Source organism: Vombatus ursinus, unplaced genomic scaffold (assembly GCF_900497805.2).
Source record: "Vombatus ursinus unplaced genomic scaffold, bare-nosed wombat genome assembly UNPS02004596.1, whole genome shotgun sequence".
Lineage (NCBI taxonomy): Eukaryota > Metazoa > Chordata > Mammalia > Diprotodontia > Vombatidae > Vombatus > Vombatus ursinus.
Window position 1 is genome coordinate 54,105 of NW_020944374.1, and position 25,271 is coordinate 79,375.

General features: G+C 43.6%; 1 pseudogene; it reads right to left on the minus strand.

The window, feature by feature from the left end:
* Window positions 1–3,217: 3,217 nt before the first annotated feature.
* LOC114025273 lies at window positions 3,218–5,088 on the minus strand (annotated as a pseudogene).
* Between the last annotated feature and the right edge of the window lie 20,183 nt (window positions 5,089–25,271).

The window sequence follows — 25,271 nt, forward strand, 5'->3', positions numbered from 1 at the left end:
TTATGAGTCTCTTGGTATCAACCTTTTAGTGATGCATTTCTATGGAACTCAGCTAGGCTGGCCACAAGAGCAGAGATTGTATCCTATGCAGACTCTGTATCTATCTCAGCTCCCAAGCTCAGAGATCTGCATAGAGTGTTTCATGAATGTCTGTTGAATGAATGAAGAATGAATGAAGAATTGAATGAATAGAAACGAATTCTGAATCCATTCTCTCACTGGCTTGCACTTCCAAGTAAAAGCCTACAAGGGCATCTGGAACTTGTATTCTACTGGAAAAGTCTTTAAAAGCCTGGTCACCTCTATGCCACCATGGAGAACATTATTAGGTAAAATCTCCATCTTTCCCACTTCTCCATCAATTTACAAGTAGTTTCTGCTTTTTAAAAAAAATTTAACATATAAGACAGATACATCAGAGGGTAATTTTATTCACTTTGAGAAATAATTGTTCATGTTACAGACAGATTGACATTCAGGAGTTACATAAACAGCTCCTTTCCTACTTATTAATAGGATCTAATGCAATTCAAGTTTTCAGAAGCACACCTATGAGACCTGGTGTGGTACAGTGTGAAGGAAGAGCACACTGACCAACTCTAGTCAGAGAGCCTGAGTTCAAATCCTGCCTCTAAAGCTCTCTGGGCCTCAACTTCCTCTTCTGTAAATGGAGGTATGTGGGAGAAGAGTTGGCTTAGATAGCCTCTGAGATCCCCTATAGTTATTTATAATGTGACCTTGAGCAAGTCTTACTAAACCTTTCTGGTCCTCAGTTTCCTCTTCTGTAAAATTAGATGGCCTCTGATGTTCTTTCTAGCAATTAGATCTACGAGTGAGTGTGAGTGTGTGTGTGTGTGTGTGTGTGTGTGTGTGTGTGTGTGTGAGAGAGAGAGAGAGAGAGAGAGAGAGAGCTTGGGCAACTGACTTCCCCTCTCCAGGCCTCAGTTTCCTCCTCTGTCAAAGGAGGGGGTCGGACTAGATCAGAGTGGGGAGCCACATGTGGCCTCAAGGCCTCAGGTTCCCCACTCTTGGACTAGATGGTCTCTGAGGGACCTTCCAATTCCAGATCTGGGATTCTATATGACCCTGGGCAAGTCCCTAAACCTCTCTGGACCTCAGTTTCCTCCCTTGTAAAATAATGGGGTTGGATTTGATCCCCTAGTTGTAAATATGATCTTTTAAATGTGCATGAGACTGATAACTCTCTTTTAAAACAGATCCTTTTTATCCTGTAGATTTGTAGAAGATTCAGTTCCTAATGCCTCATTTGCTAATGTTGGCATATTCAGTTCAATTCAACAATAGTTAATTAACACACGTATGGCACTATAGGAACAATTTCTTTGCCTGCAAGGAACTTAGGGTATACAGTGAGGCTGTATGATCTGTGCTCAAATGTGTATTGAAATCAGGAAGCCCTGAGTCATCCCTGGGCAAGTTCCTCAGCTTCTCTGAGTTTGTTTTCCATTGTAAAATGGAGGACATTTTGTCTTTCACTAAGCTTTGCATCTAGATACTTAACCTCACAAGACTGAGGAGTCAAATGAGCTAAAGTATTTACAGTGTAAATACAGAAGTATTTACTAGAAAATTTTAAAAGTGCTATATATTATTACTATTACCATCATCATCATCATTTGGAGCTCCGAATTTGGGGAAGGCTTGCTAGACCCCTGGCTCAACCACAAAGGAGGAGTTTAAAGATTGCTTATCTCTGAGGGCCAAGAGTTGTGAGTTCTGGGAATGGTTGAGATGGCCTCTGTTATTAAGCACAGTACAAGATGAGGGAATACCCATGATCACTTTTGACTGAAATGTGATGTACAGGAAGGGGAGAACTCTAAAATAGGTCCAGAAAATTCAGTTGGAGCCAGATTGTGAATTGTGTCCCAGAGCATCCAATAGACTTGAACCACCATGACCCATTGAGGACTTTTGACCAGAGACATGGTCAGATGCGGATCTCAGGATTATTTTGGTATCTGTGTGATGGGTGCTGCATAGGGTTGATAATTGAGCCCTGTGTGAGTATGAGACCTGTATATTCTAGTGGGTTTCCTCAAAGGGATGTCTTTGTTGATAGGGGTAGTGGCTATCTCATATAATAAAGGGACAGGCTCTGTTAAGCTCTCAGACAATTCTAGAGTCTGTATACTCCCCTTTCCTTCTTCCCTTCTCTCCCCTAAAATGTGGACAGTTTGTTTTTCACCAGGGAAATGAAGATGAACAGAAGGGGCAGATTTTAAAAAGCTCCATTAAAAAAGAAAAACTTCCCAGGTGGGAACTATCCCCAAATGTCCTCTACTGAATGTCGTCAAGTGAAGACTAGGATGACACAGTACCTAATTAATAGAGGGGGACAGATCTGTTCAGTTTTTTTTCTGAATTGGATAACTCCCACTTTTATAATTTTTGACTCTTTAAATAATTTTTATTTGTAATTTACTTTATCATCATAATTCACATTTATTTTAATCCCTTTGCTCAGCTATTAAGCTCATCTAAAAAATGGTTATTGTTTTGCACAGCAAAGAATTTTAAAATTTGTTTACATTTTTGTGCTGTTGCCAGTTCTTCCCCTTCCCCATCTATAAATTGTAAATTTATTTTTACTATCACCTGTTATTATTATTTCATTTGTAAACCATTCTATTCATACTATTATCATTATATTTTACTCTTCTTTCTTTTATTTTTAAATCTTTCTTATTAAGTTTGAGGTGGTTAATTGGCTGCAGAGCCAGGAAGCCTCAGAGTTCAAGTGCTGCCTCTGATGTGGCATTGAAACCCTGGGCAAGTCACTTTAACTCCTTGTGCGCTGGGAGAATCTAAGTCTTAAGAGAGGGTTCCCTTATCTAGGAGATAACTTACAAAAAAATCACAGAGCCCAATCTCAGTCCCTATCCACTTTGATTACAGTAATCTTGGGCCCTAGTCCTAAAATCAATCTTTTATTGCAACAAAAGTAATCTTTTACTTCCTCTTTACTAGGATAAAAGTAATCTAGGAACACCGAGCTTAAATATGACTGGCCCTGGTTTGGGTAGTCCATTTAAAAGACTTCAACACACCAAAAAAAGGCTTTGCTTTTTTTTTTTTAATTTCACATTTGCAAACTTTGTTTTGGTAACACTGAAGATTTTTCACGTTTGCATACTTTTCTTTGCCGAGACAGTTGTTCCCACTTTGTGATCTCTTGTGATGTTATATTGTCTTTTTAAATTGCTGCTTTGCCCTGGGCACTGGTACCTTCTTTCTGGGCAGCTTCTTTAGCGTGATGAGCCTGCAGTACTGTCACAGCTTCGTTGACCTTGCCAAGGAGGGACTTGGGACATTCAAGCATGTGAAGAAGCTCTGAGTTGTCAATCTCCAATAGCATGCCTGTGATTTTACCAGCCAGAGTAGGATGTATGCCTTGAATGAGTGGGAATAGCCTTTCCCCCAATATCTGCTTTTGCTCTTGAGGAAGGGCAGATGTTAGCATAAAAGATGTTAAAGCTTCTTGCCTTGGTGTGTGCACAACTGGCTGATGGGTCATTGTGGGAATAAGTGGTTGCTGAAGATTACGGACACCAGCAGAATATTTATATTGCTGAACTGCACGCACAGTTGGAATAAATGTAGCTCCTGTGGGACACAGAGGTCCCAACAGCTGTGACGAGGAGTTAACCCTTGGAGTTGCCACCATTTTTGGAATCTGTGAAGCTCTCCGTAGAGGACTGAAGGATGGTCTAGGAATTGTTGGGCGGATAGCCCCCATTACGGTCTGGTAGGAATGAGGTCTGATACTCTGAGTAGTCCAGCGAGGGCTTGATCTCAGCTGAGCAAATTGTCTCCTAGCATAGTGCGTGGCCTGGCTCTGGCTTTGTGGAACAGGTGTCAAGAAGTAAGGGAAGGAGCTCCTGGCTGATATGAACTGAGCATGGGGCTGGGTATGGATCTGACATGAGCTATTCTCTGGATATATCGATTTGTAAGGTGAATCTTGCGCTCCTCTTTCCATTGGGCTAAAGCGACATACAATAGCTTACTTGCTACAAGTCTACCATTCATTTCTGCGATTGCTTTGGTGGCTTCTTCTGGGGAGGAAAAATAGACAAAGCCAAACCCTTTGCTGCGGCCATTCTCCATCATAACCTTAGCACTAGTGATTGTTCCAAAAAGTGAAAACTCTTTTTTTAGACGTTCTTCATCAATGTCATCATCAAGATTTTTTATATACAGCTTAACACCCCGATATTTGATGATCCTATCATACTTCATTTGTTCAAAATGGCCCTTGAGTTCTGTCTTTCTCTCTCCTTTTTTCTGGGCTCGGCCAACATAAATTTGCTTTCCGTTGAGCTCCTTGCCATTCATTTCATCTACAGCTCTCTGGGCATTTTCATGTTTCTGGAAACTCACCAATCCAAAACCTTTGGATCTTCCACGATAATTTCTCATCACTTTTACACTCAAAGCACGCCCAAACTTTCTAAATAGTTCACCGAGCCTGTCATCATCCATGTCTTCTCCAAAGTTCTTGATGTAAACATTGGTGAAGTTTCTGGCTTTAGCTCCCAGTTCAGATTCTCGTTCTTTGCGGGATTTAAAGTGCCCAACAATCACTTTGAGATCGTTCAGAAGCTTTCCATTCATTTTCTCAATAGCTCTTTTGGCAGACTCTTGGGATTCAAAGTGGACAAAGCCATAACCCTTAGAGCCATTATCATCCCTGACCACCTTGCAGGAGAGGATGCTGCCGAAGGTGGAGAAGGCTTCATACAGCGCCTTGTTATCGATGGACTTCTCCAAGTTCTTGATGAAAATGTTACCCACACCACTTTTACGAAGGGAAGGGTCATGCTGGGACCACATGATTCGGACGGGATTACCTTTGATCACTTCCAAATTCATGGTGTCCATCACCCGTTCTGCGTCAGCCGGCTGCTGGAAGTTCACGTAGGCATAGCCAAGAGAACGGCGAGTAATCATGTCTCGGCACATTTGGATAGACAGGATGGGACCAGCTGGGCTGAACTTCTCATACAGCATGGCTTCCGTCACGTCTTGGTGGAGGTCGCCCACATACAGCGATGCCATTGGGTAGTTGGGACCTCTTGGCACGCTTTGGACACACGGGACCTCAGCAGGTCTGAGGGCAGAGAGGGTCGGGCCGATCCCGAACTCCCCATCCTGACCCGTTCTGCTGCGCACCGGCTGGGAAAGATAGGCTGCCATCTGGCCACTAGCGAAGGCCAAGGAAGGGAGTGAGTGGGGTTACCCAGAAGTCTCCACGGCGTCCACGGGGTCATTGTCTGCGGCAACTAGTACCGAAAGGGACTTCAGAGGCCATCCAGTCCAATCTCTCATTTTACAGATGAGGAAACTGAGGTCTAGGGAGGGGGAAGTAGTGGCTTGTCCAAGATTGCAATAGGATTCAAAGTCTACTGCTGGAAAGGGCCTTTGAGTCATGTAGTTCAATACCCCCCCCCCCATTTTACAGAGGAGGGTACTGAGTCCCAGGGTGGTGAAGTGACTTGTCCATAGTTATACAGGGCCTTTCAGTTGTCTTTGTATTTCTCAGACTTGTCTTTACACTAAAGTCCCACAATTCATTTAACTGTTCCTCTTTTGTTGGACTTTGAGGTTACCCCTACTATTTGGCGACTGAATAATGATACTATAAAGATCTTTGAACAAATAGCTCATAGGAGAAAAAAAATAAAAACACTTTCAGGGTAGATTTCCAACAATAAAATTATGGAGTCAGAGTTCTTTTCATAATGTATTTCATTCTGCCAAATTGTTCTCGAAAAAGATTTTAAAAGTTTGAAATTTCACCAACAGTGACTGATTGTGTACCTCTTTCTCCACAACTCTGCCAACATTGAGTTTCATTGCTTTCAATGTTTTAGCCAGTTTGATGGGTGTATGTGTGTGTTGCTCAGTGGTTTTAATATGAATTTCTTTGATTATTAGTGAGGTTGAACATTTTCTCCAATTTAACATTTTCTGTAACTTTTTTGAAAAAAATATCTTTGTGTCACCTTTGATCATTTATCTATTGTGTACTGAGAGCGGCTTTTTACCGATTCTTTATTTTAGATTTCAAGTTTTTATCTGTCACATTTACCATCTATTTTCCTCAATCTATCTTTCTTTTAATTATCTTGTTTGTTTTACTGACATTTCTTCTTTAATATAGTCAAATACATCTGCCTTATCCCTTATAATTCATGCTATTTGTTGAATAGAAAAAAAGCTCCTTTTCACAATTGAGAGAGATACACGATTCCACTTTTTTTCTGTCTTTTTAATGGTTATGTTTTATGTTAAGATCTGTCATTCAGATGGAATTCACTGAAGTATATGGTGTGAGATGTGGGTCTAAATCCATTTCCTGCCAAATTGCCAGCTAATTTTCCCAAGTATGTTTGTTAAAAAATGAATTCTTTGCCTGTTTTTTTTTCTATAGGTTTATCAAACCCTAATCTTTTGGATACATTTAGTTAGAGTCTGATTTATCTCTCCTGTTCCCTCAATCTATTTCTTCCTTTGCCTCATACCAGATAGTTTTGATATGATAAGGTTTTTGTAACTGTGTTTTGAAGTCTAGGAATGTAAGACCACATTCATAGAGATAGTCATATAACACACACACACACACACACACACACACACACACACCATGGTTTCAGTTTCTCCTTCTGTAAACCAAGATAAGTCACCACACTTTTCACCAAACAAAATAAAAACAGTCATTTATTTTGTCCAAAACCATAAGGTTTCTTTCTACCTTTTCTCCTCAGTGTGCCCTGCTTAATATTTTTGCCTGTTTGTTTTTCAGAATAACCAGAATCTAAAACTACTTGACAAGGATGGAAAGGGTAAGACTTCTGGTGAGTGCCGATCACTCGTGGCTGGCAAAGCAGAACGTTTCTGTCTCTTGGGCCCCATTGGCTGCTTCGCTGAATTTTCTATTTAGGCATGTCCTGATCCTTGATTTAATCAGTGTGGGGGAACTCCCCACCTGAGTTTCTGAGAGGTCAAGTGATTTGCACAGGGTCCCCATACTAGAATGTCTAGCCACACTCCTGGACAACATTGGGACACTGACCACTCTGCTTTCCTTGATTCCACCAAATGGGCCATAGATAGAAACTTCGACAGGTTAGCCCCCTGAGACTTGCATTGATAAATCTGAGCTCTGGCCACCTTTAAGAAAAAGTGGAGGACCCATTTGACTCCTAAGACTAAACTGTCAATAGTGATTTGAAACTCATTGGGAATCTAGTTAGCTTTCCTGCTCCTCTCCCAGACAGCATAGACATGGGTCATCTCTCTTTTCTAGCTGGATGAAGCCACTAAGTTTTAGGTCATATAGACTGTAGTCAGATCTTTCTTTGAATCCAGGTCTCTGGGCACCTAGTTTAAATATGTAAATATTAAATTTTCATTTATTTATTTTTAAATTTATTAATTTAGAATTAAATTTAAAATAAATTTAAAAATTAAATTAAATTAAATTAAAAAATAAAATATTTAATGAACAATACAGGGAGATGGAAAGAGTCCCAGAGGTAGAGTTGAAAGATCTGTGTCCAAAAGTCCTGGCCCTTTCATTCAACAACTTCTGGGACCTGGGGTAGGTCCCCTGCCTTCTCTGAGCCTCACTTTCCTCCTTTGTAAAATGAAGAGGGTTGGCCAGACCTAATGATTTCAGGCCTCTTCCTGCTCGGACAATTTCTATTCCTCCTGTTAGTGCCTAGCTCTGCACTCAGAACTCTGGGGGATCTCTCAAAGGGCACCTCTGACTGACTCAATCTCTGATCTTATAATGGAGAAGTCAGGGTGACAAGGCCCTGCCTTCAAGCAGCTGCTGGGGTGGTTAGTGGAAAGCAAAACATACGTAGACTTGAGCAGCTTCTGGGCCCTGGCTTTGGGAGTAATCACAGCCCCTGTTTCTCTAGAACTTCAAAAGATTCTTTTCTCCCAGTAATTTGGGGTAGGGGAGGGAATAGTGTTAAGAGGCTGAGAGTGAGCATCTTATCCCTACTTCTTGGATGAGGAAACAAAATTCTGAGAAGCAGTGACTTACCCATACAGCTAAGGAAGTGTTCACAGCAGGATTCTAACTCAACTCTGCCCAGCTGGAGGTCCAGCATGCCATGCTGCCTTCTCTCTGCAATCTATCCATCCTTTGCCCAGATGTTAAAAGAACCTTTCTAAAGCATAGTTTTAACCCAAGTCACTCCCTACTCCAAAACCTTCTGTCTTACAATAACTTTGGAATCAGAAGACTTGGGTTCAAATCTGGTCTCTGATACTGCCTCTGTGACCCTAAAGAAATCACTTTTCCTCTCTAGGCCTCAGTTTTTCCATCTGTCAAGTGAGGGGGTTGGACCAGGTGGCCTCTAAGGGCCCTTCTAGCTCCAAATTTATGATCCCGTGTGTGCCCCTGGGCGAATCACTTTATCTCCTGGGTCTCTGTTTCCATCTCGATAAATGAAAGGTTGGCTTCCAGTTTTAAATCTGGACTATGATGCCCTTATCTCTTGAATTAAGCTATGAGAGATGTCTCCCTCAGTCGTGAGGAGTTTGTGGAGAAGTATTTTCATCTCCTCGCCTTTGTGCCCTCCATCCTGGCTTCCCAGGGTTGCTTGGTGGTGCTGAGTGCCCATCAAATCCTAAGGGATTTCCTGATGCAGGCCCTCCCCCAGCCCCATCTAGAGCCTAGAGACAGATGAGCTGAATACACAAGAGCTATCCCATTAACATCAAATCATTCTTTGTTGACAGCCCCCCTTTTTCCTTTCAGAGGAATGAACTGGGCTCTTTTCAAAAGGGAGTCCTTCTGAGACTGCACAGTCTCTGACACCTCTCCCTTGTCTCCTCTGGTGCTGAGGAAAGGTGTTCAAACCCCACAGATTCCTTTGGAAGATACACTGGTTGTCATGGCAAACTTGGATAATTGGCCTCTTCTAGCTGATGTTTTGTCAGCTTCCTGCCCCACTGAGGATTTCAAATAGCATTTCTCTGCTTCTCAAAGAACACGTTCGGGGTGAGGCAGCTGCTTCAGTAGAACTTGGGCCAGGTTGGAGGGAGTCCTATCCGACAACAAAATATTTTGCCCTTGGTGGTTTGGACATGATGCACTCCATTTCTGCTCTGCTTTTGTTGGCAGTCTCCTCTGCCTGGCAGGTTGCTGAGGGCTGATCTTTTTGAAGTGGATTTAAGAATCTGCCAGCCTTTGAAGGTTACCAGGGGGATGGCTGTGTCCAGTGACTGTTCAGAAAAAATGTCCATGTAAACATGGCCACACCATATAGGGGTCTTTGCTGATCACTGGAGCAGCTAGTTTGGGCCCAGCACCTTTTGGTGGCCTTTATATTGTTACCACATAGGAGGGGGCCTGCGATGACATGATTTCCAAGTTGTCTTCTAGTTCCTAATTCCTCAGTCCTCGGGTTTGGCCTTTTCCTTCGCCTCATGTGTGGCAGTGCCTCAATCACTGCCAACACAGAGCCTGAGGCCTCGTTTATAGAATGGGGTGATATAGATGGAAAGTACCGCTAACTGCCTATGGGGAGGGAGACAGACTTCATGTAGGTGGTACTTTTGCCTAGGTCTGCTGTTGGGGATGAGGATGATGATGATGATGATGGTGATGGTGATAACTAACATTCACGTAACACTGTGGTTTGCAAAGTGCCTTGTGTTTGTTATGTCATCTGATGTACAAAATAAACTGTGACACAGGCAGAGTTTTCAGGTCACAGATCAGGTCACTGAGGCTTAGAGGGGTCATATAATAACAATAAGAAGCAGATCTAGGTTTGCGTCCTAGTCCTTGTGCTTTCTACTCCACCACACGCTTCCAGAGCACAATGATGAGTCTTAACACTGTTGGAATGCAGGGACTTGGCCATGGTACTGAACCAAGGGGACTCCATAGAGCAAGAATTCATAACCTCATACTCTGGACCTCTTTGACAGCCTGGGGAACCCCTTCTCAGGATCATGGTTTAAAATGCATAAAACAAAATGCATAGGGTCAAAAAGGCAAGATATTGTATTGAAAATACAGTTATCAAGATATATGCTTTTAAAAAACAAGTTCATAAACCCCAAGCTGAGACCCCTTGTCATAGAATCGGTCTCTCCCAGTCAAACGCAAGACCTGAGGAAGATGTAATGAAATAAGCCTTTTTGAGGAGAAACAGTGATTTAGAGGGGACTTATCCTATTAGATGAGTATCATTTTTTTCAAATAAGCTTGTGGCCAGATCATAGAGTGCCAGTATATTTCAGAGGTGGGAGAACTGAGGAGAAGAATGTCATTGAGTAAATGTATTAAATTTGCCCCTTCTTGAAAACATTTCTCAGGTGCCAAAGTTTACTTCCCTGCCTTAGTAAAGAGAATCTAGTGCCAATCAGTGTATCTTTGCTGTCTGGGGCTTCTCAGGTCCAGTTCTATAACCTTCTAAGACCTCTTCCAGTTCTAAATCTTTTAATGATGATAGCCTGTGAGTATTGCTGCCCAGGGCTGGAGATAAGAGATATATAGAGGTAAAGAAGTGTGGCACTCTCTCTCCTTCACTATTCCTCTCTCCTTGTCATTTGGTTCTATTTCCTAAATGTGGATTACAGAAAAAAATTCCATCTAATAGGCTCCTGATTACTTGGGATTGGGTTAATTGGGGCTTGACCATATCTGTTTCCTCCCTCTGAGATACTGTGACCCTCTTTGGGTCCAGTTAGCTTGGTACTTTCTCAAGGTAAGCTGCAAGTGGTTAATTAATCACATCTCCCAGAAGCTCATTCCTGAGTTAATCATGGAGCCTTGGAATATTTATAGCCTAAAGAAAGTTGGTATACCAATGCAAGAGGCCTGAGATAAGCCCCCCTCCAGTTCAAGGTGCCCCTAAACTCCATACAAATGCAACCTCTTCTGAGAATTTCATTGAGTTAATCCCTGGCTCCTTCAAAAAAATCCAACCCAACCCAAACCAACAACCCACAGCCAATCCTTGGTGGATGAGATTGTTTGATGCCTTGTTTGCAATGCCTTTTCTTACCCAAGACTGAGAAATCACTTTGCTCCCCTTCCTGCTGGATGGAGGGGCACACTTGCCCCTACATGCTGCCAGAAAAACAGAGCTATAGATGGAATTCAACATTCTGGGGTTATTTCTTACTGAAACTTGCACTTTTTCTCAAGGCAGAGAGTGAGCTAGCTGAGTGTGGGTCAGGGTAGGTGTGAGAGAGGGGTTACTTACCCAGGGCAGATTCTGACTCCTCCAGGGCTTGGTCCTAGAGCCTGACCTGCTACCATCACTGTTACCTCTGTTGCAGCCCAGTGAGTGTCCTCACTACCTCTTGCATATGGTTGACTTGTTCTCACTTCAGTGTTTTTGCTTGAGCCTCCCCCCCCCCCAGCTATTTAGATTGGGTGGCATTACCCAAGAGTAGAGGCTCACATACAAGCAGCTACTTTAGGGCAGATCATCTGCCCCAATAAGTTCATTTTCCAGCAGGAGAAGTGGAAGTGTAGGGAGGTCAGGTGGCTTGCCTCAGGTCATATGGGGAATGACTAGCACAGTTCTTTGATTCCAGATTGAACTCTTTCTCCTCCCGCATGGTATCAGGGACCCTGGTTTCCTTATTTTTACCTCTCAGCAAAAGCATAATGCAATAGAAAGAGTGCTGGGTCTGGAGGCAGACACCATGGGTTTGAATCCTACCTCTGCCACCGTGGATGAGGCACTTCCCCACATTGGGCCTGCTTTTTCATCTATAAAATGAGAGGATCAAACTACATGACCTCAGGGGTCCCTCCCAGCTCTTGGTCTAGGATCTTAGGTGAGAATTTGGGCAAGATCCTGATTTTAGAGCTGGAAGGGTTCTCAGAGGTCATCTGGGCCAAACTTCTCATGTTACAAATATGGAAACTGAGGTACAGGGAGGTGAAGTGACTCGCTCAAGGTCACCCAGGTATTGACAGCTGGGATTCAAATATCTCCAGGAGGGGGTGGTGATGTCACTAGAGATAAAGTGCTATAGCAACAGAGAAGATCTTTATTGTTGTTGGTTTTTTTTTTTTTTCTACTGTGTGTTCCCCTCTAACTTGATTTGAATCTAAGGATTAGACGTGCCATTTGCATTCTGGTCTCTTCACCCCCATCCCTCTCCAGCTCTCCACACCCAGGAGGTAGCTGTTGACACCACGAACAGCCTCTTCAGCCCAAGACCTCCAGAGGCTGCATCTCTGACCCGCAGTATTGGAGGTAGGAACATCCCGCCTCCCTCCCCCTGTCAGTCCTCAGAACCCCACCCAGCCTACTGCGGCATGCCCAACCCAGGCAATTTCACGCATTCCATTGGTGGTGGTGGATGGAATGGGGTGGAGGGAGGCGAGATGTTGCTGTTGAATAACCCAAGACTGCCGCCCATTTGGTGCGTCCTAGGGCTCTCGCATCTCCTTTTCCTTGGTGAGAGGGTGGGTGGGCTTTTGCTTCGTCAGCCCCAGCCCCCGTTTCTGGGGACGTCATTTGGAGCCCTGCAGTGAGTGAGCAGCGTTCAGCCGCTTGCTGGCTCGCAGGCACAAGCTTCCTCTGCAGACTTCCCTTGGCTACCATGGGGTGGCAGCAACATCCACGCTAACGTCAGCCTTCAGCCGGCTGCTTGTTTTTCAGTTCTTATGTGGTTAAAGATTCTATGGAAGGAGAAAAATCAATTACAGGAGAAGAGTGGAGATTGCGCAAGCTGCTCCCAGGCACTGCGGTATAACAGGAGGGGAGAAGATGCGAAATGACCAAGCAGAAGAGTGTCGCAGAAGAAACCGGCACGGAGCCTCCCGTTCGTTCCAATGGCCGCGAGCTGCCTCGCTTCTAACGCCTTCAGCCTGCCACCCAACGCCTGGATGGACCCCAGCCCAAGACGCACAGAGCCTCTGCGGTGGAATTTTCTGCCCCGCTGATTAGAGGTCACCCAGGAAGGAGATGTAGAAAAAGTGCATCATCCTGGCTGACTTCTGCTCAGCGGGGGCAGCATGACACCGTGCGAAGGAAGCTGGGGCTGGGGTCCGAAGACTTGGATTCGAATTCTGCAAGTCACCTCCCCTGCCAAAGCCTCACAGGCCTGAACTCTATGGAAGGGTTTGCTCAAGGGAGTCCCTGACCAATTTGATGAGCTCCCCAAGATCATAAGGTGTGAGTTTTGTGTTGGGGGGGGAAGTATCTGAGGGCCACCTCCCCATGGTCAGTGTGCTCTGTTCTAGACTCCTTTATAGTTTGTGTATAAGGATATGGGTTTTCTTTTTGAATTCCGTAACTGCAAATGTTGTCCTTGTGCTGGGGAATGTAAATGAATCAATATTGCTTGCTATACAATGTGTACATACTTTTATACCTAAGTGTACTGATGCATAAGGCCTTTATCACCTTGTAATTGCTTAGATAATTGCAACAGCCTGTTCACTGATCTCACTGCCTCCAATCTCTCTCCTCTGCAGTCTGTCCTATATATTGCTTCCAAGGTGATTTTCCTCCTGCATAGGTTGGACCGTGTCACTCCCCTCCTCCATAAACTCTGCTGGCTCCCTATTGCTTCTAGGACCACATTGAAGCTCCTCTGCCTTTTAAAGACCCTGCAAACCTTTCTCCAAGCTCTCTTCTCAGCTTCATTGTACATCACTCCCCCCCCACCCTGCAGTCCTACCTAACTGGCAACACTCCACCTGCCATGTCTGTGCTTTCGCCCTGGCTGGCCCCCATGCCTGGAATGCATTACTTTCTTCCTCCGCTCTTTCATCGGCTTCAGCACCCCCTTCTACAGAAATAAAGCCTTTCCTGAGCCCTCTTTCCCTAACTACAACGATGTATTTAACACCTTTGTATGTATTCTCTTTATATTTATTCTGTAAACACTTATCTATGTCCTCCTTGTTTCCAGCATTAGAATGTAAGCTCCTTTTGAGGAGGAATTATTCAGTCTTTGTACTGTATCCACAATGGGCGCACTGTTAATAATCACTGAAATACTTGATTTATTGATTTGTGTATTAGAGGTTTATCCCTTCCCACCTGTGAAATCCTAGTTTCCATTTCATGGGTAGAACTCCAAGGAGGGGAAAAGACATAAGCATCCCGATGAGGTCTCTGATTCCTTATGGGAGAGAAAGACCCAAGGCCATTCTGCTGGCACTAGGCAAGTAAATTGGCATCTGTCCTGTAAGTGTTAATGGTCCCTTGCTTTTTGCTTTCATCCCTACAACCAGCTGAGAAGATTTCCCCCTCTTTTTTTCCAATAACTTCATAGGTAAAATGGCTACCTGGTCCCCAGTGGCCCCATAATGCCTGGTTTTCTAGATAAGACTCTCCATACCCCCTTGTTAGCCAACCTTGAATAAATCGGGGAGTGTGCTACTCATCTCTTCATCCCCCTCAACAATTTACTGCATCCAAAGATCCCCAAACGTAGATCTGGAAACCAAAGTAGCAGATAAAACCTTGTTCCCCTCCAACCACCATCTTGGGGAGCTTGAAAAGGAGGGAGCCTCTTGAACATACATCAGATATGGGGCTTTTCCTGCAAAAAAAGGAAGGCCGGGAAGCCATCTTGGATGCTACCAAATGGGTGCGTGCAGCTGGACACAGATTTGGAGGCCTGCAGTATCCCCCTCCTGGCTCCAGGTGACTATAAAGAATAACCTTTAATAAATCTTCATCTGACACATGTCTATGCATGTGTCTCCTTTCCCCCTCCCTGAGGTGGGAGCTTTGGTTACCACAGTCATTCATTTGAAGAGACATTGCCATGAGTGGGAGAAACTGATTGTGTACTCATCATCTAAAAACTCTTCAAATTCAGAGAGTCCTCATCCTAGTTGCTGCCATGACAGGCCCTGATTTATGAGGGAAGTGAGTCCTGTGGGAGGTCCTGAGCATATAAGAGGCCTTGACACCAATGTCCACACCTGTGCCTCTGGAATAGGGGCAGGGGGCTGGACATGATTTATTATAGGGAACTCTCAGGTGAAGAAACTCTCTGTACCAATGAAGGTTGGCACTTGCTCTATAAATCTAGAGCACTGAAATGGTGAGAGACTTGCTCAGGGTCATACAGCCCATATTTGTCAGAGGTGGGACTCAAACCCAGGTCCTTCAGGCTTTAAGGCAGACCAGAGGTGTCAAGCACAGGGTCTGTGGGCCACACGAAGCCCTCACCACAATACAACACCACACACCAACCAGAACTGAATCAAAATGTAATGGGGAAATATTTAACGAAATACAAATACAATGAAACATAGATGACGTGGCATTTTAAAACCAAGTCAATATGCCCCACCACAGGAATCCTTATATCAGGATTAGTGTCTCTCTCTTCTATGTGAGTTTGACAACCACTCTACTGAGCCACACTGCCTTCCTTGCAGAAGGAATTTACCCAAACTTCAAAGTGTCAAATTCTTTGCTTTTGAATTCCCTGAGTTTCAATAGATTACCACAGCTTTAGCCTCTGACCAGCAGCTTAGCTGCTTTTTTTTTTAACTCCCTGGATATTGGCACCTGTTAGTCTTTCTGGTGTCACTCAGCCAGATCTTTGATTTATATTGTCTCTCTTCTTCCCCCACCCCCCCAGCAAAGATTATTGCTCCTCCTCACACTTACCCCTACCTTATTTCCCAAGTTATTGACATTCAATGGTTTGCCTTGAAGAAATTGGGGCTTGGCTACCACCCCTTCAGCCCTGAGGCACACCAACAGGTCACCAGGACCACAGGCAAAGACAAAGCACAAGAAGTGGGGAGGGGGAGAGAGAGAGAGAGAGACAGAGAGACAGAGAGACAGAGAGACAGAGAGAGACAGGGACACACAGAGAGACAGAGAGCAGAGAGGAGAGAGAGAGAGAAAAGGCAGGGAATAGAAATCAGTCATTCTGAAGTGGTAGTATGAGGGCCACCCATGTAGCCTCAGGTAGCAGTCAAGAGGGCCAATGGCTTAGACTCCTTTCTCCTGCCTCAACATAGCATGGAGTGTAACTGGAGGCCTTTTTGGTGAGACAGGGTATATGGTGCATGATTTTAACTGTGTTTCCTCTCTCCCCGACACAGAGAATACTAGCATTTCCACAGGGACCATTAATGCTTTAGCACAGGGGTGGGGAACCTGTGGCCTTGAGGCCACATATGGCCTTCTAGGTCCTCAGAGTTTGGATTCAGTCAAAGAGCCACACTTGAGGACCTAGAGGGCCACACTTGAGGATCTAGAGGGCCACCTGTGGCCTTGAGCGCAGGTTCCCCACCTCTGCCTTAGCACAAAGGAGTAAGGAAAACGCAGTAGAGAGAGTTAGCTTGGCATAATGGAAACAGGACAGACTTTGGGAGCAGAGGGTCTTGGTTCAGGTCTAAGCTGTGTAATTGCAAGAAAGTCTCCTAACCTTTCTGACTGAGTCTTACAGTCCGCATCTGTAAAATGGGCTTGTAGGCTCATAGATCTAGAGCTAAAATGGCCCTTAGAGGAAGTCTAGTCCAAGCCCCTCACTTTGCAGAGGAGAAAACTGAGGCCCAGGGAGCAGTGGATTAGGGTAATGGAAGTGTAACTTTAGGGCTAGAAAGGACCTCAGAAGCCATCTAGTCAAAAATCTTAACTTTATAAATGAGAAAATTTATGCCCAGGGAGGTGGGATGAGTTAGTTTGATAAAAGGAGCCTAGATCTATAGTTAGAAAGGACCTTAGGAACCATCTAACCCAACCCTTTCCTTTTACAGATAGAGAAACTGAGGCCAAGGGAGAGAAAATGACAATACAACATCATAGATTGAGAGCTGGAGGGGATATCACAGCCATCTCATCCAACCTCCTAATTTTAGAGGTGAGGAAATTGATGCCCAGAGAGGTGAGATGACTTAGCTTGATAAAAAGAGCCTAGATTTAGAGAGGCCAAACCTGCTCCTTTTCTCGATGAGGAGACTGAGAAGGAAAGTGACTTGCCAAAGGACATACGGGTAGTAAAGAGTCAGGGGGACTTGAACCCAGGTTCTCTGACTTCAGAGCTAGTTTTCTTTTCTACTGTACCATAGAGCCCTGGCCCTATCGACAGGAAGATTTAGGTTCACATGGTGCCTCTGATATTGACTAGCTGTGTGACCCTGGATAAGTTACAACCTCTTTGAACCTCAGTTTCTTCATCTGTAAAATGGAAATAATAACATCTGCCTCAAAAGGTTCTTTTGAGGATTGAATGAAATAACAGGACTAACTTCTCTACTTCCTAGGGTTGTCGAGAGAAAAGTGCATTGTAAGCTTAAAAGTCCTGACTCCGCCTCCCACTGCCCAATATGGGAACTCTTATTATTTTTGGCTGTTCTATCTCTAAAACCCTGGAGTAGAACTGAACAAACCCAACACTTGGTTGAAAGCTGTTGCTGTTGTTTGTCCTTCATTCTGGAAGAGGACCATGACATCAGGAAGGTGATGCCATGACATTCATGTGAATTAGATTTAAGCAAGAGAGGGCTATGCAAAATCACTAGCCTCACTCTCTCCTCCAGAGCCATCTAGGTCCAGTGGCCAGATGTCTATCAGGATGACTGGAGATGGCCCCTGATGCAGTGGGAGATCTTGGCCTTTTTAAGCTAAGGTCTTTAACAGGGCTCAGTTTGACTGAGGCAACACCCATTCAGTGAGTATGAAAGGGAAAGGAGCTCTTAGCCATGGGTCAAAATAAATGAGTATCAACCTTCAGGGGTGGGGAACCTGTGGCTACATGTGGCCTTGAGGTCATAGGTTCCGCACCCCTGACCTAGCCTCTTGAGGTCAGATGCTTGCATCTGGCTACCCCAGCCCCCAGATTTCAAATGACATCTACCCCGAAACACCTGAAAGTATTTGGAGAAGAGAATGAACTAGATTGAGGAAAGAAGAAAGGGCTTTCTCTGGCCATCTATCAGTAGCTACAGTAGGCCTGGATTTAATCCTTTTTAACCAGTGTAAAGGAGTTAAGTGCTGAGTGATTTCCTGCTAACTGGGAAGGGACTTAGAAATGGAATAGTGGTTTCTAGACCAGTAGTCTCAAAAGCTGGGAGCTGGGGGCATGATCGCAAGGACAACTTGATCAACCAATTGGAGTGTGGAAAGGTGAGTTTCATCTCCCAAATAGCCATCCTTGCTCCTTAGATTATCCCAAGCACCCCTGGGAGAAGGAACTCAGAGATGATAGGATGTGCTCATTACATTATCTTGGACCTTCCTCCACCCCTCTTCTGAATTTGCCTCTTTCTCTGAAGAGGACCACCACCCTTCCACTGACTGACTCAGGCTCACGACTGTGATGTTTGACCATGTCATTCCCTTGCTCAGTAAACTCCAGTGGCTTGATTCCCTTCCTGGCTGTGCCTCTGCCTCTGGACTTTGTCAACATGACTCAGCTGGAATATTCCATCATTCTCACTCTGGAATATTCTACCACCTGTGAGGCCTCCTTGCATTGGTAAATTCCTTCAGGAGGGCTTCCATTTTGGTGACAGATCCAGACTGACCTTGCTTCCCAGCTGTGCTTCTGACTCTCCAGTTTCACTACTATTATCCCAAAAGGCACCCTTTCCATTCCCACTCCACCCTCCCCAGATTTTCAGATCCTTTAGATGTCTTCTCCCATTTTTGGAAGGGCTGTCTTTCTTTTTGCTTCTATTTGTATACTAAGACACTTTCCAGTTATTTTACACTTTACTCCCCTTCTCCTGCTCTATGATCCTTCCAAACTGGCCTATCTGGTGTTCCTTACACACAACACTGTCTCTGTGCCTTTGTATTGGTTGTTCCCCTATGGCTAAAATGATCCTCCTTCTTATCTGCCTCAGTTTCTCTGGCTTCCTTCAAAACTTGGCTCAAATGCCCCCTTCTGCAGGAGGTCTTTTCAAGAACCTGCCCCCCTAACCTTTAGAGTAGTCCCTTCTAAGGTCACATTCCACCTACTGTGTGTGTATCTTCCATATATGTATATGTGTGTATGTATGTATGTATATGTGTATGTATGTATCTGTTTGTTTATATACCTGTTTCATTCATTCATTCATTTGCCTGTTTATCTGATGTCTACCCCATTAGAATGTACACTCCCTGAGGGCAGGAACCTTGTTTTTTATCCCTTTCTTTGCATCCCCAGGTAATTGGCATAATGCCTGACACAAAGTAATTGCTTAATTGTTGATTGAGCTGAACTCTTAACTCATGTGATCTATATAACTCCTTGGTTCTTCTATTTATAAGCTGTGTGACCTTGGGCAAGTCACCTCCCCTCTGTGGGCCTTAGTTTCTCCTCTGTAAAATGAGGGACTTAGACTAGACGGCTTCTGAAGTCCCTTCTAGCTCTAGCTCTAGGACCCTGTGATCTTATGTGTGACCTTTGATAAGTCACTTATCTTCCCTGTGCCCGAATTTCCTTTTCTCTAAAATGAGGGCATTGAACTCTGAGGTCCCTTCCAGCTCAAGATCAAAGATCCTATGTGTGGCCTTGAGCACTGACCCTCAGTTGTCTCCTCTGTAAACTGAAGGGGTTTAGAGCGTACAGCCTCTGAGGTCCCTTCTAACTCAAGAGCTTGCTATACGATCCTGAAATCTGGTCTTACAATTAGTTTAAAACCCAAGTGAGCAAGATTTCCTTTTCACTTTCATTGATGAAAAACTCGTCCATCTTCCTAATTCCTGTTCCATTTTCAATAGCATTCCTTTTGCCCCTGCAAAAGTGTTGCTTGGTGTCTGACACCAGGAGGGTGCTGGGCTCTTGGCCACATTGACTTTGTGAGTCCTATTTCTTTGGGAATAGAGAATGGCAGTTGAGTTGGTCTATGATTAGATCCCCATTGCCCCAGTTGCCATTTTGGCCCTTCTCTTGAGCTTTGAGAACTGATTATGCACAGTTTCATTAGTCAAAGCATCCTTGAGGGGTGTCCCTTCTCACACTTTCCCCTTATTCTTGGGTTAAATTGGAGAGCATAGGGCAGTTTGGGGGGGCTGGCCCTGATTCCTACCTAAGCCTTTTCAGTTCTAGCAGAAGATTTCTACAGTTCTCCCTTCCACATTGTGGGGGAGTAGGGGCGCAGCACCTCCACAATCTGGAAAATCCGTGTAAAATTTTTTGGCCCACCCTTCATACCAGAGAAGAAGTCTGAATTTTTTCTTTATGAGGTGTTTACAGAAATTTATTGTAAATTTTGAGTTAAGCATTTGGTCACAGGCACTGTGTCATCAGCTGGCCTTTGTGTGTCATCTATGGCTTCCACAAAACTCACCCAAAATTCCTATTTAATTTCTTATGCCAACCCAAAATATATTGAAACCATGATGGTGAAAGTCACGATGTGGAAGGGATAACTGTATATCTCATCCTGTCACTGAAGTCACACATCAACCATCCTCATTGTCTCCCCTCTCTATGTCTCCCATCCTCAAGGCCACTTTCTATCCCCTTCTAGAATGGCTTCATTTGTCATGGAGACAGGCTTCAGCTGCAGCAAACTCCTCCATCTTCTTCTTCTTCTGATTTGAAGCAGTTCATTTTGTTAATGACATCCTTTCAACGCCCTCACATGGGCTATCCTGTGATTTGCCAAGGGATTTTTCCTTGCCAGTCAGTTGGCAGGACCCAATCTCCTTAAACTTCTGTTAATGACTGCTAATAGTTAGCACTTTCATAATGCTTTAAGGTGGGAAACCCAACAGATTACTTCCCACTTCGATGCTTATGACAAGTGCTGCTGTCTTCTCTAGATGAGGAAGGGGGCAAAGTTGAAGAATGAATTTAGGATAGAAGAGTTATAGATTTAGGCCATATAGTCCAGAAGAGGGAACTGAAGCTCCGAAGTCACATAGAAGAGCTGGTATTGGAACCCAGCTCCCCAGACTCCAAAGCCAGCCCTTTTCCCACTGTTCTGTGCCAAGAAGAGGGTAGCCCAGAACTGTAAGGTGAGAAGCTCAACCATTGCACTTCTGGACCTGGGCTGCTGAGGGAAAGAAAGCTTGAATTTGCATTTGGAAATTCAATGTGTCTAAACACTAAGCAAGCTTAGAGGGCCCTGGGTCAAATGATGAAACAGTCTGTGTGGCATCCAAATGGATGAGCATTTAAACTCTTGCCATATGACAGGTGCTGTACCAAGTGCTAGGGATACAAAAGTGAGACAGTCCCTGACCTCAAGGAGCTTACATTCCAATACATAAGAGTACTGGCTCTAGAGTTGTAAGACCTGAGTTCAAATCTTTGATCTGCTTTTCCAAGCTACCATTGATTAGTTGTGTGACTTTGGGCAAGTACCTTTTCTTCTCTGGGTTCCAATCAGGTTTCTTTTAGATGAGATGGTTGGAATAGATAATCTCTAAAGTCCCTGCCAGTTTGAAATCTTAGGATCCTATGATTTGTTTTGGGTAGAACTGGGCCACTTCTCTACCTACCGTCCCTTACCCCCAGCTGCCCAGTGTCTTCATGCTACCAAATGTTCCCTACTGTACTTCTGACAGCCAACTCTAGCCTTACAGGCAGCACATAGATTTGTTCTTCCTCTTTAGCCTCATCAAAAACATCACAGGCACCTTCTCCTTTTCCTAAAAACCCTCCAAAAGGTATTTATATTTTAAACAGGAGTATCAAGTAGGATATTTGAAGTGAAATATGATACTCTGTAGAGCCCAAGGATACTTACCTTTTTTGCATGTGCTGGACCCCTTTGACAGTCTGGGTGAAACCTATGGACTTTTTCTCAGAATAATGTTTTTAGATGCATAAAATAAAATACATAGGATTGCAGAGGAAACCAATTATATTGAAATATAATGATCAACTATTGAATATTTAATTAAATTAATTAAATATTAAACATTTTTATAGACTCCTGCAGGTTAAGAACCCCTAGTTTAGGTCAACTTGTAAAATACACTTTTCAAAGTCTCTGTAAGTCATACAAGGTAAGGACTGGTGGAAGAGACTGGGTATATATTTAGTTTTTTAAAAAGAGAGGGAGACAGGTGGCTCAGTGTAGAGCACTGGGCTTGGCATCAGGAAGACCCGAGTTCAAATCCGGCCTCAGATACTTACTAGCTGTGTGACCCTGAGCAAGTCACTTAACCTCTGTTTGCCTTAATCCACTAGAGAAGGAAATGGCAAACTGCTCCAGTATCTTTGCCAAGAAAACCCCATGGACATGGAGTCATGAAGAATCAAACACAACTGAATGATGAACAACAATAAAAAAGAAAAGAGAAGATTCAGAAGGGGCATAATATCTGTGTTTGAGGTAAAGTGAAGGGCTGTCCATACAATCTGGAGTATCATGTTGAGTGGAAATGTGAACACCATATTTGATGGAGAACACTGACAAACTGGAGTCTATCTGGAAGAAGGTGAACAGGACTGGAGACCATGCTATACAATTATTCATCAAGGGAAATGTTTAGACTGAAGAAGAGAAGAGTTAGCAGGGCGCAGTAAGTATTTCTAAATAGTTGGAGGGCTGCCATATGGAAGTTAGACTAGATTTATTCTACTTGAGCCCAGAGAAAAGAAATAGAAGCAATGGGCAGATGTTTCAGGGAGATAGAGTTTATCTAAGTGTCGTTAAAAATACTTAGCCATTAGGGATAGATACTAGACCATGGTTTTAGTGGCATAAGGAACTTCCAAATGAGGAAACTCCCTCTACTAATGCAGGTTGACACCTTTTCTGCAACTCATCATCTCAGAGAGTGGGAACACCGGTGGGAAACCCAACAGATTACTTCCCACTTTGATGCTTATGACAAGTGCTGCTGTCTTCTCTAGATGAGGAAAAGGGCAAAGTTGAAGAATGAATTTAGGATGGAAGAATTATAGATTTAGGCCATGTAGTCCAGAAGAGGGAACTGAAGCTCTGAGGTCACACAGAAGAGCTGGTATTGGAACCCAGCTCCCCAGACTCCAAAGCCAGCCCTTTTCCCACCGTTCTGTGCCAAGAAGAGGGTAGCCCAGAACTGTAAGGTGAGAAGCTCAACCCCATTGCACTTCTGGACCTGGGCTGCTGAGGGAAAGAAAGCTTGAATTTGCAATTGGAAATTCAATGTGTCTAAACACTAAGCAAGCTTCATTTCCCAAGATTAGAGGGCCCTGGGTCAAATGATGAAGCAGTCTGTGTGGCATCCAAATGAATGAGCATTTAAACTCTTGCCTAGAACACTGAAATTTAAAGAAATCACAGACTCTTGAGAGTTGGAAGGAACCTCAGAAACTATCTAGTCCCATCCATACAGAAAGGAATCTCCACTATAACATACCAAGGAACATACCAGACAAGCTTCCTTCCATTGAGGGGAAATCTATCACTTTCCCAGGTAACCCATTCTACTCTTGGACAGCTCTTATTGTTAGGACTTTTTCCCATATATTGAGCTTCACTCTACCTTTTCATAACTTCTATCCATTGTAATCGATTCTGCCCTCTAGTGTCTAACAGAACAAGTCCCATCCCTTCTCCATGTGGGAACATTGATATCATGTTCCTCCTCCAGTCTTCTTTTCTCCATTTGAAGCATGCCCTGTTCTCTCAATCAATCCTCATATGTAATGAACTCAAGGCCCTTCATCATCCTGGGCGTCCTCTTCTGGACACTCTCCAGTTTATCTATGCCCTTCCCTTCTTAAAATCTGCCGCACAGAACTGAACACAATACTCCATCCAAATGAAGTCTTCCAAGCATAAAGACAATGAAATTATTACTTCCTGATTCCAGAAAGCTCTGCCTTTCCTAATGCTGCCTAGAAGAGCATTAGCTTTTTTCGATTGCTACATCCCATGCTGGCTCATATTGAGCTTTCAGTCCACTAAAACCCCCGCATCCTTTTCTAGAACAACTGCTACCTATCCATGCTTCCTCCATCTTATTTTTGTGAAGTTGTTTTCTTTTGAATCCAAATGCAATCCCGACTGGATTTCTGCAGCTAGGTGGTACAATGGATAGTGTTGACCCTCAGTCGGAAAGTCCTGAGTTCAAGCCCAGCCTCAGACACTTACGTGTGACCCTGGGCTGGTCACTTAACCACTGCTTGCCTCAGTTTCTCCAAATAGGAATAATAATAGCACCTACCTCCCAGGGTTGTTGTGAGGATCAAAGGAGATAATGTTTGTGAAGTACTTAGCACAGTGCCTGGCATGTAGTAAAGCACTTATTAAATGCTTTTCTTATTAGATTTACTCTTATAAATATATTAATATATAATACATAATATACTAATGTATAAATAAATATATTTATATATTTATTAGATTAATCCCAATGCTTTCTTTTGCCAGGATCTTTTTGTATGTTGAGTATAGTAGTTCTCTCTCTCCCAGCTTTGTGCCATCTGCACATTTGATAAGCATGCTGATTGTACTTTTATCCAAGTCATTGATAAAAATGTTGAACAGCAAGGGACCAAGCACAAATCCCTGGGGCACTTCCCTGCAGAACTCCTGCCACATTGACTTAGAGCCATTTATTAACAGCTACTCTTTGAGACTGGCCATCTAACCCATTCTTTCTCCATCTGCCTGGATTTTCATTTAATCCATATCTTCCAAACTTCTCCACAAGAGCAGTATGATATACTTTATCAAAAAGCGTTGCTAAAATACAGGCAAACTATATCCACAGCATTCCTCTCATCCACTAGTTTAAGATTAAATATCCTCAGAGACATCCGGTGAATTAGAATAAATGGGACTTGAATCAAGGGTCTTCAAACAGAGGCTGTATGACTATTTGTTGGGTATGATTTAGTGGAGATTTCTTTGGTGTCTGGGTTGGACAAAGTGGGCACTGAGGTCCCTCTCTCCAATTCTGTGAGGATCTGGAGAAATATTATTGCTCCACTTCTTTCAAAATTGGTCTGGCCTTGGACTGAGGAAAAAGTGTTTTTTGCTTTTTGGAAGTACAAGTAAGACAAAAAAGGTTGGGGGAAAATTGAACAAAGCATTCATTTTGGTGAGATGAGAGGTCTTTAATAGCTATTGCCCTGGATTCTTGGATTCAATGATGTTTTCATGAAATCTGCATCATTAAAAAGAAATGCAGAAGGAATTTATTGTCTTTGCTGTTGCCACTACTGGTGAAGGTGAAGGACCCTTTCCACTTATAACTGATTAAATATCACATCCTTTATGCAGAAGAAGCACATTTTGATGAGGTGATTGGGAAAAGATTCTATTATATATTTCAAGATGGAAGCCATTGGGATTGCAGACATTTTAAAGAATCACTCTTGGAAATGTATAGTGG